Source organism: Sinocyclocheilus grahami, unplaced genomic scaffold (genome assembly GCF_001515645.1).
Source record: "Sinocyclocheilus grahami isolate Dianchi unplaced genomic scaffold, SAMN03320097.WGS_v1.1 scaffold1173.1, whole genome shotgun sequence".
Classification (NCBI taxonomy): Eukaryota; Metazoa; Chordata; class Actinopteri; order Cypriniformes; family Cyprinidae; genus Sinocyclocheilus; species Sinocyclocheilus grahami.
Window position 1 is genome coordinate 195,677 of NW_015506352.1, and position 552 is coordinate 196,228.

The following is a 552-nucleotide window of genomic DNA, read 5'->3' on the forward strand; positions in this document are numbered from 1 at the left end:
AAATCTCAAGGCAAAAGTCTTGTGTTGCCCTATGAGAAAACAAAACAAATGGCTTCTAAAATTGGAAAATTATTACTTGCCCTAAACATCACTTCCTGCAACCCTCCCTGAACTAGCAAGCAGGATTGTAACAAAGCTGAAATACTTTTAAACAATGTATTTTGAGATTGTATGGTAGCTTTTATCTTGCTGTGCTGATAATCAGCCTCAGAATCTGGATATTTTAATTCATATTCAATTTCATATTCAAATGCAATTATACAACAGTTAGTTCCAGTCTGGTCCCAAAATGACTGGCTGAGCGGGGTTCCAAGAGCGCTGACAGTGGTTTGGATTTCATTTACTGGACCACTTCGAAACCATTTAGTAACAAATCAAAGGGATCGTCGAATGAGTCATTGAATCATTTACCCAGCTGATCCATTAAAATACACTATTCATTCTGAAAAAAAAAAAAACTATTGTCTTTGAGTCAGTCACTGAGTCACTTAACTGTTTTATTTAAAAACACTGATTCGTTCAGAATGAAACATGTGACTGCCTTTTGGAGTC